Below are 13261 nucleotides of genomic sequence, written 5' to 3'. Positions count from 1 at the left end.
GCAAGTCAGCCCCACACTGGCTCTGTAATATTACTCACATCTTCTCTGTTCCTATTATATCCACCTCAGTTCAGATTTTCATTACTTACTGTGTGTTGTAGTCTGTTTGGGCTATCATAACAAAACTGCTATAAACTGAGTGGCTTGTGAACAACAAACATTTGTTTCTCATAATAAATACAGAGGCTGGAAGTCCAAGATCATGGTGCCAGCAGATTCAGTGTGTGGTGAGAGCCCGCTTGCTCATAGATGGTACGTCCTCACTGTGTCCTCACATGGTGGAAGGGGCAAGGGGGCTCTCTCAGGACTCTTTGATAAGAGCACTAATCCCATTTGTTAGGGATCACCTTCATGACCTAAGCATCTCCCCCACTTCCAGTCTCACCACATTGCAGGCTAGGATTTCAACAAATGAACTTGGGGGAAAATATAACCTCCCAGACCATAGCAATGTGTAATGTTTTCTCTCCCGCAATATTCTTTACCTTCTCTTACCTTCACACTACAGTTATTTAGATTCAAATCTTTTCCCTCTTTCAAGGGTCATTTTTTTTTTTTAAAGATTTTATTTATTTATTTGACAGAGAGAGAGCCAGCCAGCGAGAGAGGGAACACAAGCAGGGGGAGTGGGAGAGGAAGAAGCAGGATCCCAGTGGAGGAGCCTGACATGGGGCTCGATCCCAGAACGCCGGGATCACGCCCTGAGCCGAAGGCAGACGCTTAACGACTGAGCCACCCAGGCACCCCTCAAGGGTCATTTTAAACGTAATACTTTTACCGATCACTGCCTTCTCTTCATCCTTCACTACCGACTAGAAATTTCACCATTCCAATAGCCTTTTATATGCACATCTTTTCTGGAACTTTCTCCTCCTACCATCTGGTTATTTCTGTACTTTCTTTTATATTGAGAAATCATTTACATATAGTAAATGTAAAAATTTTAATTGTACAACTTGATGCATTTTTACATATGCATATTCCTTTGCAACAACCACTCACATCAAGACACAGAAAATTTCCATCACCTCAGAAAGTTCCCTTATGCTCCTTCCCAGTTAATAACTGCTGTCAGCTACCAAAGGTAATTAATGACTGTCCTGATTTCTATCACCATAGATTCGTTTTCATGTTTTTAAATTTCAAATTGATGGTGTTATACAATATGTACTCTTTTTGCATCTGGCTACTTTTGCCCAACATGATGCTTTTGAGTTTCGTCCATGCTATGTATCTATCAATAGTTTGTACTTTTTTTTTTTATTGCTGTGTAGAATTCCATTGTATGAATATATAACGGTTTGTTTATACATTCTTCTGCTGGTGGAGACTTGGGTTGTTTCCAGTTTTTCACAATTATGGAAAGATGCTATAAACATTCTTGACGAATCCTTCTTTTTCTTGCACACGTACCTAAGAATAAGTTGCTGGGTTATAGGGTAGGCATATGTTTAACGTTAATAGAAACCAGCAAACAGTTTCCAAAGGAGTTGTGCCATTTTACATTCTCACCAGAAGTATCTCAGAGTTGCTCTACATTCTTGCTATCATTTGATGGTATATATCTTTTTTATTCTATTGTGTGTGTAGTGGTATCTCACTGTGATTTTAACGAGGCATGTGGTTTTAATTCCATGATGAATAATGATGTTGAGCACATTTTCATCTGCTTATTGTCTATTTGAATATTTTCTCTTTTAAAGTGCTTGTTCAAGTTTTTTCACTATTGTCTTAATTTCTGTAGTTTTATGGTAAGTCTTAAGTCTGGAACTTTAAACCTACCACCTTTGTTTTCCTTTTTCAAAATTGTCCTGGCTATTTTGGGTCCTTTGAATTCCCATATAAATTTCAGAATGAGTTTGTCAATTTCTACCAAAAAAAACCCCAACAACAACAACAATAACAACCTGTTGGGATTTTAACTGAAACTTTGTTGAATGTAGAGGTAAATTTGGGAGAATTGGTGTCTTAACAATCCATGCCTATGGTACATCTCTCCATTTACTTAGGTTTTCTTTCATTGTCTTCAGCAATGTTTTCAATGTAGAATTCTTGCATATATCTTGTTAAATTTAGTCCTATGATCTGATTTTTTTTATGTCAATATGAATGGTATTATTTTTAAAATATCTTTTTCTGATTGATTTATAGTATATAGAAACATAACTGGTTTTATATACTAACTTTGTATCGTTTCCTACCCTTAATTCACGTATTAGTTGTTAATAGTTATTTATAGATTAGTTCCTTTGGATTTTCTAGATACATAATAATGTCATCTGCTATTAAAGAAGTTTTACTTCTTCCTTTCTAATCTTTATAGCTTTTATTTTATTTTCTTGACTTATTGCACCATTTCTGTACATTTCTTTCCCCCTTCACTAGACTGTAAGGCAAGATTTTTTGTTGTTTGTTTTTGTTTTGTTTTTTTTTAAAGGATTTTATTTATTTATTCGACAGAGATAGAGACAGCCAGCGAGAGAGGGAACACAAGCAGGGGGAGTGGGAGAGGAAGAAGCAGGCTCATAGCGGAGGAGCCCGATGTGGGGCTCGATCCCATAACGCCGGGATCACGCCCTGAGCCGAAGGCAGACGCCCAACCGCTGTGCCACCCGGGCGCCCCTAAGGCAAGATTTTTTGAGACAAAGCCCCACCATGGTGCTTTAAACATGGGAGATATTAAGAAAACTTTGGTTGCTGTGTAAATTATGATGGGGAGGGGCACCTGGGTGGCTCAGTCGTTAAGCGTCTGCCTTTGGCTTAGGGCGTGATCCCAGTGTTATGGGATCAAGCCCCCCATCAGGCTACTCTGCTGGGAGCCTGCTTCTTCCTCTCCCACTCCCCCCGCTTGTGTTCCCTCTCTCGCTGGCTGTCTCTCTCTCAAATAAATAAATAAAATCTTAAGAATAAATAAATAAATAAATAAATAAATAAATAAATGAATAATGATGGGGAAAATAATGAATTAAAGCTGTAATTTATTCTTCTGTATGATCAGTGAACTACCACCAGGAAAAAGGATGCTGGTTAAAATCTGTAAAACCTCAACATTCAAGGGTTGTTACAGGTGACTTGAAGACTCCTGGGTTCATTCTACCTGGTTTGTGGTTTTTTGGTTCCTGGATACTTCTCTGGTGTTATGTTAGTGTTCATTGTGTTCTTTTATAAGACTCTTGCCAAGCATTTTGAAACTTCCAAAATAGCATTGACTGCTTCTCCCCAGGATAGCATGGAGCAGATGGATTCCTGGACCTCGCTGCCTTCAGTCCCAATTCCCCAAGCTTCTGTTGGTGTAGAAAAAAGAATCTGCATTTTCAATATTACTGGAGTGAAGCCTGGGAAATTTTCAGTTTTGAGCCTTTAAATTCCAACGAGCAATGTTATTTTTAGATTTCTAGTATGCACTTGGGGTTTGTGAGTGAAATTGTATTAAGGAGTGAAGATGAGGGCTCACGTAAGGGGGCGGTGGTCTTTTCCCAGTAAGCAGCCGTTCCTGCCTGTTCATGGGACTGGGAAGTGGCAGCCTGTGAGCTGCAGACACCCAGGGCAGGAGCAAAAGCACTCACTGGACTTTGATACCCATTTTTGCATTTTGGGTGCAGTAGTCATCTTTCTTTTATAGATTCCATTGTCCATGTGGCTGGACGAGGATGTTTCTTGCATTGAGTGAGGAGTTTGTGTCTCAGGAGGTAATTCCATTGTTTCTTTGTTTCTTTGCAAGCTGCAGATACTGTGTTAGCTGTTTAAACAGTAGATTGGTAAAGTATTTAAGGCAGTTTTGACTCTAGGCCGCAGGGACTGCTTTCTGTTTCCCTTTGGTTGACAAATTAGACACATCAATAAAGAACTACCATATGAATGAGCTAATTATGTTTTTGCTGTTGAGTGAATAAGGATCACTTTGAAAAATCAAAGTAACAGAGAAATAATAGAAATGAGAAAAATCAAAGAATGCATACCCTTGTAAATTTGTATTAAATAATATAAATGCAGGGTGATTACTTTTTTCCCTAAATACTTGGAATTTTCAAATTTTATGTATTTGGGTCTCTTAAAAATGTTATGTATTGACATTAAAACAGTGTTGTAAGTATCCCTGTGATTATTATTAATAGAACACTTCTCTTTGCCCCTAGTGATGGGCACTTTGCCTGATCACCTGAATGCCTGCTACCCAGAAATAATTACCGTTTTTTCCATATTTTGTTTTCATGCTATAGCTGGTATTTGGAAATCTGCTTTTGTCACTTAACAATCTGTAATATGAATATATTTTCATGTTGAGAAAGACAGACCTACATTATTTTAATAGTTACCCAAGATACACTGCGTGTGTGTGTGTGTGTGCACGTGTATTAAATAATTTAACTGACAAGTTCTTTGTTGATATTTTTATTTTAGATTCTTTTTTTACTATTATAAGCAACATTACAGTGGGCATTTTGCATATAAATCTTGAGCATTTATCTGATTAGTTTCTTAAGATAGATTTCTGGGAATGGGATTTTGGGGCTCAAACTGTGTATATTTTACATTTTGATTTCTTCTGCCAAACTCCCCTGCAGAAAATATGAATTCATTTATATTCTCATCAACATCAAATTGAGAATGTTTACCTGTACCATTACTAACACTATTTATTGTAAATCTTGACTTGCTTATATTTTTGAATTCTTGTATATTTGTCTCTTCATGGGGATTGTAAACTAAATTAGTCAGGATCTAGTCAGAAAACCCAAGTCGACACTGGTAATTCAGATAGCAGGGATTTCATACAAGGAATTGGTTCCACACATGCTGGAAATCTGAAAGAGCAAAAGAAAATGCTGAAGTCACCCAGGGGCAGTCGCAGGAAAGGGGTAGAATGAAGAGAACCAGGAGCTCTGGGGAGGCGCCCTGTGGGGCAGGGCTGGGCCTGGGGTGGTGCGCAGCCTGGCTGCTGAGGGACTGCAGAGACAGGTCTGACTGCCAGGTGGGTGTGGCCCAGCTGCTAGCACATCTGAGGGGATTTGGGGTGGCTGGTGTTGGGAGGGTAGAGAAAAGCTGGGGTATGATGCCAGCAGAAACTAGACACCAGAAAGAAGTCCCTTCTTCCTCCTCTTGCCTTCCACTCTCTCTGTAGGGCCTTGTGTTGGCACAGCCATAGAAGACACCAGCTGACAAGGGAGTAAATGAAATAAATGTTGCAGTCCCAGCCTCAGCATCACAGAGCAGAAAAGAGATGCTGGGCTTGGAGCTAAGAGGCAAGGGGTAACGAACCAGCCGTATTTGTTTGCTTGGGCTGCCGTAACAAAGTACCATGAACGGGGTGACTTCAAACAACAGAAATTAATGTCTCACAGTTCTGGAGCTTCAAAATCAGAGATTAAGGTGCTACCCTTTTTAGAAGGACACTAGTCATATTGGATTAGGGGCCCACCCTATTCTAGTATGACTTCATCCTAATTGAATTGCATCTGCAGTGATTCTATTTCCAAATAAGATCACTTCATGAGATGCTGGGCATTAGGACTTCAACGTAGGAAGTTTTGGGGGAACACAATTCAACCCATAACACGCTGGTGCATAAACTTCTTTAGAACAGGGCCCTTTTAGCCCTAAAATGCTATATTAACTCTTTTGTATTCTTCAAGTTCTGGGTACAAAGAATGTGCCTAATAATTATTAAACAAATGAATAAATACTAAATTAAATGATGCACATTCATCTTCGGGCTGTTAAGTCTAAAGTCATGTACATTTTAAATTGAAATTACAAAGAAAATTCATCAGAATCTTAAATGTTAGATATTCTCAGATTTTATAAACAGTTAAATGTCAAATGTATCCAGAGTATCCTGATGATAAGAAACTTAGTCCTAAATTTAACGTAAGAATATAATAAGTTTGAGTTATTTCATCTCTATCTGTAATGTCAAGAAAATCACATATCCTCTAAGAAAAGAGATTTTCTAACTTAGGTGGACTGAGGTCATCTCCAGTGGGTGGTGGCTACTTGGTCAACAACTTAAGACCACAACATTGTTGTTTTTTGGTTAGGATTTGAGTCTAGGACATAGGACCTATCTTTATCTTTTCTTTAGGGTTCCTTCTGGGGATCCAGGCCAATGTGATTTAGCATGCTGTGGTCACCTGCTAGCTTCTACAGAATTCAGAAGGCTTTGTTGGGCATTTACAACAAAAATGGAGTTGTCAACGGCTGAACTACTAGGAGATTTTTTTTTTTTTTCACAGCCATGAATCCCAATGTAGGCTTCCTCAGAATGTTGATTTCATGAATGGGAATTTTCTCTTTCCCAGCCTTAATCAAAGAATGATATTTTCCAAATGTTAAAGAAAGACGTTAACTAATGAATGGAATTAAGTTAGGTGACTACTATGGCTTCTTCTGCCAGCAAGCACTAGCAGATGTCAAAATGAATGAACAAGAAGTCGCAACATTTAAAAACATTAATATGCAAAAGCAGATGATCTTGCTTAGTTCAACAGCTCATTTTTGTGGGCTTGTGTGTTTCCTGCTGTAATTTCATATCACATGAACACATATTATGCAGTAACTTGTTCCTAATGTATGGGTTAGAATTCCATTAAGTTCTGCAAAATGTGTAGAACATTGTGACCTTTGAGCAAGCTAGATAAACTGTGGTTCCAGCAATTAGATTGATATGGTTCCTACCCTCAGGGAACTTACCAAGGAGTGGGGAGTTAGGAGTTTGTTTAAAATGCCTGTGCACAAAGTCAAACCTATGATGGAGGAAGCTAGTGGTCAATGTCCTGGCTCCTGTGGTTTGATGTGAAACCACGAAACTTACCTTTGACTGTGGCCCTTCCTCCTTTATCTCTTTCCTTTTGTGATACTTCTTCTGAACTCAGAGTGGGGGGGAGGCATTCTGGGGGAGAGATGAAGTCTCTAGCCTTGAAACCCTTTCAGTTCAGTGATGGAGATAAACAAATACTCATACTCAGTAAGATGTGTGCTGGAGCAGAATTAGACAAGCTCTGGGGGAGACCACGGGCTTTGGGAGGGCCAGGAGTCCCAATCTTTTTGTTTTCTTGGATCTTAGCAAGGGGCATGGAACCCAGTCAATATTTGTTGAAGGGGGCAACACAGTTAGTCCTGGGAGTGTTCAGAGAAGGAAGTTACATTTGAACTGGGTGTTGAAAGACAAGAAGAAGATGATGGTGTAGGAAAGGAACCCCTTTTATCCATATCTTTTGTCCCTAAACCCCCTTCCTTAGATACCACTAAAATTTCAGTTATGGCCATGGGTGTGACGTGGCCCTTCACTCTGTAGGGTGTTTCTTGGGTAAACTTCTTTCCCCCAGATCTCAGCACAGGGCTGACTCAACCAGTTGTCAGGAACCATGGGCAGGGAGTCTAGGAAACTGGATTCCAGTACCAGCTCCATCACTAACTTTGAGATTTTGAACAAGGCATTTAACCTTTATGGATAATAAGCTAAATATGGGTAATGCATTAAAATGTATGCAACACCATATAGTTATCAAGCATTATTGTGAGTTACCATCTTACCTTAACACTGATTTTGTGTACATGGATTACATGGAAATTACTTCAGGAGACGGACATCCAAATGAGGGAGCAGACTCATGATCTGAAGTTATGTGGGGGTGGTGAGTGATTCTGGGTTAATTTGTAAGGACTCATGGAGGGTTTGTTTTAGTGTATTACTAATAGAGTGCTGAGGGTGAACTGTTGCCGTCACAGGGGACAGGCTGAGCCAAAAGCGGAGGATCAGAGCAGAGAAATCTGACAGAGTGAGTGCAAATGAGGTTGTTTATCCATTCATTCTTCAATTACCTATCATGTTCCTACTATGTGTCAACAGGGATCAAGACAAACACAGTTTCTTCCCTTTTGAAATTATCTATCAAGGAAAATAGTGAACAAATAACTACATAATGAATGAATTATATTTATTATAATAAGTGGGAGGGAGGAAAAGTACAGTGTGCAATGGAAGCAGAGTATAGAGACCTCACCTGATGTGTATTGAGAGGCCGGGGAGCTGAGACAGATGAATGAGTTGGCCAAGGGGAGAATGGTCATGGGAGAGAAATCAGTGTAGCAGGAGTCTCATATGTGAAGGTTGAGATGACAAGAAAATGGGTACCTTCCAGAAACCTGAAAAAGGTTGGGACAGAACATGATGAAGCTAGAAGAGGGTAGGGCAGTATAGACTTCGTAAAGAATTTTGAGCTTTGTCCTTGAGCTCTGGCAACCTTGGGTGTGTTTGGGTTGAGCAATTTTGGTCCCTATTGGGTAAGTGGAGATGAAGAGAAGTGGGCAGGTATTAAAGGAATTTCAGAGGAACAATTGTTTAAATTGGAGATGGCTTTTATGTAAGTGGAAATGAAAGGGGAACTATCTAGGTTGACTGCAGGTTTTTGGGTGGATAGTGAGGCTATAGATGAGAAACATCTGAAGGAGATACAGGCTATGTTGGGGAAGATAATGGCCTCAGTTTTGGATGTTATAAACATGTTTTGTGAGACATTCAAGTGGAGATGTCGATCTGGAAATCAGAATTTGGTCTCAGGATGGGGATCTGGTTGGATTGTGGACTTAGGTGTCTTTAACGTATGAAAGGTTATAATTGTAACCACCTGAATGAATGAGATTGGGAATATAGGAGAGAAGGAGAAAAGGGTTCTTTCTATCTGTTGGGAGTAGAAATAAAGTAAAGGTGGGCAGGATAACAAAAGGTGATTATTTCAAACCTGAGTCCTAGAGCAAAGCACTTCTGTTCTTATTAGTCAGACACATTCTTAATTTGGAGGCTGCTGTGCTCTGACTCCGGGGCTCTTTTGATTTGACTTAAATTTCCCTTCTCTCCCTTTGGGAATGGTCTGTGGAGATGACCCATGACATTGGGCCTTCTGGAAAGGTTGGCCTATTTTCCCTTGAGTTTTTTGTGTGGTTGTAGAGTCTTGGCATTAAGTATTCTTAACTGACACTGGAGTCTCAACCTCCCTCAGAACTGCATTTCTTATCTGACTTTTTATATCAAAGATTTTTTGTTTGGTTATTTTTTCCCATCAAAACTGTCCTCAAAATGTCCTTCCCTTCATATATTTTATTTTTATTTTACCTAACAGCAGTAACAATTTATATTGTCTATGTCAAGTTTTCTTAATGTTGACTTCTTCTAAGGGCCCCATTTGGTTTTTGTTTGTACATTAAATCAAAAACAGCATGTTTCATTTGGCAATCAGAGCTTTTATTTTAACAATTTAAAAATAACATGGATTACTTTTATGTAATATTAGAAAGTTACTACCAATCTAACCAAGTCTTATCATCTTATCAGTTTTATACATCAATTCAGTTTATTCTAAAAACAATGAACAATATATATATTTTTACTATTGTGTGAGTCTAAGCTTCGTAGGGGAGGTATTTTTGTTAGATTTGTCTGATATATCTCAAGCTTGTAGAAAAGTGTTTGGCACATAGGAGGTGTTCAATACATATTTGTTAAATAATTGAATAGTGTGCGTCAGGAATACAGATAAAGGTGTTTAAAAAACATCAAAATATCAATATACTTACCCCACCATCCTTCTCCCAAGTTTGGTGAACATCTTTATGACCATTACTTTGAACGCTTTATCAGGTAAATTACTTCTCTCCATTTCATTAAGGTTTTTTCCTGAGGTTTTGTTTTTTTTTCATTTGGAACATGTTCCTCTGTTTCCTCTTTTTACTTGACTCTCTGTGTTTGTTTCTATGTATTAGATGAAACAGCTTCCTTTCCCAGTCTTGAAGAAGTGGCCTCATGTAGGCAATGAACTTTATTGTTCAACTCTGCTCTAGCTCTTGGTTATTTCTTGAATCTTTGTGATTGTCCAAGCAGTCTATTTTATTTTTAATAGCTCCCAGTTGTTGGGGATGTGCCAAAACCTGACCACGTCCCAAAGGGGAGGATATCAGTCAGTACCTAGATTCAGGCCAATTGGACGTCAGATCCTGAGACAGTATATATATATATATATATATATATATACTGTATGTGTGTGTATATATATATATATATATATACACACACATACACACAGTCCTATGGGACCATAAGCATAAGCCCTGCTGGCCACTAGACCGGGTGATTTGGAGGTGTCCCCTAGGCTACAGTCACAAAAATTGGGGCTCCAAATGAGTATATAAGCTCCTTTCTGAGAAACACCTGTGAGCTGTAGCAAAGCAGTGGGAGAGCACAAAGATGGCGTCTGGCAGTCTGCATTCCCTGAGAGCTCCTTAGTGGCCTCTAGATGTGTGCCAGACCTGAAGTCGGCCCCTCAGCCTGAAGCTCCAAGACAAACAACTAGGTTTCTTTTACAGACCAGGAGTGTGTTTCAGTCTGCTCTCTGTGCAGTGCCCTGGGGATGGTAGCCTGCCAAGAACTCTTTCCCATTGTTATAGTCCCATGGGACCTAGGAATGCAAGTCATCCCCTCCACCCTGCCAGACTCCACAGCCAGGCGATCAAAGGGTGTCCCCTTGGCTGAAGCTGCAAAATGTGGGACACCAGATGTGTACAAAAGCTCCACTCTAGGAGATACTGGTGCTGCAGAGTGTGTCAGAGGGAGAACATGAGGATGGCACCTTCCAAGGAAAAAGAAAAAAAAAAAAGAGGTGGCACCTGCTGCTTGGAATGTAAAGATGGCAACTGCCAAGAAAAACAAAAAGTCTGGAGTTAAAGAAAAAAAGAAAGAAAAAGCCCCACTGGCTTTAGCAAGGGAGAGGGAGAACAGGAAAAAATGGTGCTCACCAGCGCCTCCATCCCAGAGGGTATCCCGATAGGTCTTGTCCCCTCAGGGAGAGGCTTTAAGATTAGCAAATAACTCTCTTTGACGTGAAGTCTGGTTGTTTTTCAAATGGCTGCTCCTGCACTGGGCCCTGGGGTGAGCGAGTCCGCATGCAAGCCTTTTAACAAGCGTTCGTTTGCTATAGCCTTTTGGTCTTGTGGATGTGCACTCTATTGGATTTCAAAGCCAGATATTTTGGGGATTGTCTCTCTCAGGTGCAGGTCTTAAAAACTGGGGTGCCTATAGTGGGATGCAGACTCTCTTTGTTTCTCAGGGAATAGCTCTGGATTTTGAGTTCCCTGCTGATTGCGGGTTGCTTAACCGTGGGTGGAGTTTATGGTGGAACCAGGTCTCAGCCTATCCTCCCTATCTTGATGTGGCTCTTTTCTTGTTTGCTGATGTGAAGCAGCTGCTCAGCGAGTGATCAGGTCTTTTTCTAGAGGTGACTGTTCCATGTGTATCAGGATTTGGTGTGTCTGTGGAAGGAGGTGAGTTCAGGATCTTTGGTACACCCGCCATCTTGCACAGCCTCCCCCAATGTGCTTGCTCCAATCAGCAAATTCTCCCTGCTGTGGCATTGGATGAATGGTTAGCTGAATTTCATTAATTTTATACTTTTTTGGGTTAAGAGTGTTTTATTTTTGCTTTTTGGTCTTTGTGACTGTGGGATTGCTAATCTCTATTAATTTATTCAACTAATGTAGCAGGTAGAAATTTCAGTCCCAAAATTTAGACAAGTAAGAAATATTACATGTTTATTTTTAAAAATTAATTTAAATTTGACTTGGAGCTCTCATCTTCCAGACTACTGAAAATACAATCTTAGCTGTTCTGGAGGCCCTTTTCCTTATCAGTGTTGTACCAGAATGGAGAAGGCTTATGGTTAAGGTACTTGGAATACAAATAAAAGGCCTCTAATTGCAAATAGTGGGACTTGGGCATAGAGTTCGGACCTTCTTGCTATAACACAAACACACACACCTTGCCGTGTCCTTAGGATATTGTCACTAGGGGGTGGTAAGATCCTTCCCTTTCATTTTGTCTTCCAGCCCCACCCAACTTGTACTAGCCATGGTGGACAACTGTTGAAACACACCCATATGCCTTTGTTTAAGATAATAAATATATTTTATTTCCTCATGCACTGTTGACTGCAGATATTCTGGCTGGACAGCTCCCCTCTAGGCACTGACTCGGGGCCCTGGGATATTTCCATCTTACAAATTCACCATCTTTCAGGGACTCAAAGTCCTTTGCTTCCCACCATGTGGAAGGAAGAAAAGAATATGGGGGATGAAACTCTTGGCCAGACAGGGACACACACTTCCTCTCATTTTCCATTGATGAGAACTACTCCACGGCCTCACCTAGGTGCACGGGGAACTGGGAAATGTGTCCGTGGCTAAGCAGCCACTTTCCAGCATCAATTCTACACCACGGAAAAGGAATATGAATCTTCAGTGGCTGGTCAGCTATCTCTGCCACACTCCATTCTCTTTTTGCCAGTGTCAGTTAATTTTTACTCGTATCCCTTTGTTGTCTTTAAGGGCACTTAGCTAATATCTTCAGTGAACTCAGGTTTCGGGGGAAAACATCAGGAAGGAAAATATCTTGTTAGAAACTTCACTTCAAACTTTGAAAAGCAAGATTTTTCCAAGAGAGTTTGGCTTGACTACTTTCATAGAACAAGGGAGAGAGAAATACAAAGAGAAGAAACACAAGTTAATTTAGTAATTAATTATCTTGTCATGCAAATATTTATTGGACAGCTACTATGAAAAAAAAAACTAGATTATTTCAGAAATAATAAGTAGACTAAAGGAAATTCAACAAGGTGATGGAATTGAGAGTAACCAGGCTGGGGTAGGAGGTGACTTTAGATTGGGTAGCCAGGGAAGGCCTCTCTGGGGACTCGAAGATAACTGTTAGGCTGAGATCCAAGACAAAAGCAGCTCTAGTGGGAAGAACATCCTAGACAGAGAAAACAGCAAGTGCAAAGGCCCTGTGGCAGAATACAACTTGGCTTATGTGAGGGAATAGGAGAGAGGCCAGAGTGGCTTGAAGAGAGAAATGGGATATGATGTGCACTGAGGCTGGAGATGAAGGTAAAGACCATGTCAGCCAGGGATTGTAGGCCATGGAAAGAGTGGAATTTTTTCTGGCTGTACTGGACAGCCACAGGTGGATTTAAGCTGGAGCATGAGATCTCCCTGGTCACTCTTGGCCTGGCACCTGTCACTTGGTGTCCAGCCTCTTGATGAGCCTGATGTACTTCTCCAGAGCACACCTGGCATGTAAATGCACGAAGTGGCATTTCTCTGACCTTTAAACATTTTGGGCTTGGATCATGGTAGATCACGAAATTTGTTCTCAGGTGGGATTGTGGGTAAAACACCGGAAAATAAAGCCAATCGTGTAGAACAAGACAGGTAAAAG

The 13261-nt window shown here is 40.2% G+C and overlaps 1 protein-coding gene across 9 annotated transcripts in view; it reads left to right on the top strand.

Moving 5' to 3' along the window:
- NCALD (neurocalcin delta) overlaps positions 1 to 13261 on the top strand; it is a 390461-nt gene that overhangs the window by 51988 nt on the left and 325212 nt on the right. Inside the window, exon 1 of one of the 9 annotated variants that reach the window (XM_026495620.4) lies at positions 3484 to 3689. The exons of the other annotated variants lie outside the window; for them this stretch is intronic. The gene's annotated coding sequence lies outside the window, so the exon portion shown is untranslated. Of the gene's footprint in view, positions 1 to 3483; positions 3690 to 13261 lie in introns of those variants that run through there. 9 annotated transcript variants of the gene reach the window in all.

This window comes from Ursus arctos, unplaced genomic scaffold (genome assembly GCF_023065955.2).
Source record: "Ursus arctos isolate Adak ecotype North America unplaced genomic scaffold, UrsArc2.0 scaffold_6, whole genome shotgun sequence".
In the NCBI taxonomy this organism is placed as follows: domain Eukaryota; kingdom Metazoa; phylum Chordata; class Mammalia; order Carnivora; family Ursidae; genus Ursus; species Ursus arctos.
The sequence above is the reverse complement of the archived record's forward strand: the minus strand, read 5'-3'. Positions and strand labels throughout refer to the sequence as shown.